General features: G+C 35.1%; 1 non-coding gene across 1 annotated transcript; it reads left to right on the forward strand.

Annotated features, from left to right (window-relative positions):
- The first annotated feature begins 460 nt into the window (after nucleotides 1-460).
- On the forward strand, nucleotides 461-671 carry LOC115863532 (small nucleolar RNA U3). The gene has a single exon (XR_004043569.1). It is a non-coding gene; the product is annotated as a small nucleolar RNA U3 (small nucleolar RNA).
- The last annotated feature ends 416 nt before the right edge of the window (nucleotides 672-1087 follow it).

Genomic DNA, 1087 nt, shown 5'->3' on the forward strand with positions numbered 1-1087 from the left:
ACACCACTTCACTTCTGTATGATTCTCATCTGAAGCACAAGGACTACATTCTCTCTAAATTCTAGCAGCTCCACACAGTTAACAGTTCTGTGATCTAACAAATAGTACTAGAAGAAAAAAAAAAAAGAATAATTAAGCCAAGAGCACACTGAAATACTGAACTCACATTTTGAAACAACCCCCAGATAGAGTCCCTGCTGGTCCTTTGTGGGAGGGTCCCACACCAGCCACAGCAGGAGCCTGTCTTGACTATTGATCCTTTCCATGTCTCAAACTGCTGGAATCCTCCCAGACCCCATGACATAAACTTAAGAGAACTAAAATTCCAACAAGGCAAATCCACTAGGAACGAAGTGCCCAACTTAGAAATTAGAAAAAATACAGAATAAATCTAAAAGTACTTTAGGGATACTGAAGTACTAAAACTTTGAGCAGAAATCAGCAAATTAAAAAACAAAGGTAAAATAATTTTGGGATCATTTGTATATTTCGTTATTAGACAAGTTTCTCTGAATGTGTAGAGCACCCAAAACCACAAGGAAGAGGTACAGCATTCTCTCCTGAGCGTGAAGCCAGCTCTAGGTGTTGCTTCTGCAACTGCCATTAGCCAGTGATAATCCTTCTTCTCTTCCTTTGGGAGAGTAAGAGGGAGAGAATGCTGTCTGAGTGGTTTTGTATGAGAAAACAATCAAACAAAAAACAAAGATAAAGAGGGAGGGATAAATTACGAGTTTGGGATTAACATAAACACACTACTATATATAAAATAAACAACAAGCACCAACTGTATAGCACAGGGAACTCTACTCAATATCTTGAAATAACGTATAATGGGAAAGAATCTGAAAAAGAAATATATACATATCTGAATCACTTTGCTGTACACCTGAAAAAAATACAACATTGTAAATCAACTATACTTCAATTAAAAAAAGAAAGATAAAGAAAATTAAGTATTGAAAACATCAACCTCACAATAGACTGATCAAAAAAAAAAAAAGAGAGAGAAGACATAAGTTTGTAACTGTATAAAAGAAGACATAACTATACATAAGGCAAAGACTTTTTAAAAAATTGAAGCATTAGT

This window comes from Globicephala melas, chromosome 4 (genome assembly GCF_963455315.2).
Source record: "Globicephala melas chromosome 4, mGloMel1.2, whole genome shotgun sequence".
NCBI classification, from domain to species: Eukaryota; Metazoa; Chordata; class Mammalia; order Artiodactyla; family Delphinidae; genus Globicephala; species Globicephala melas.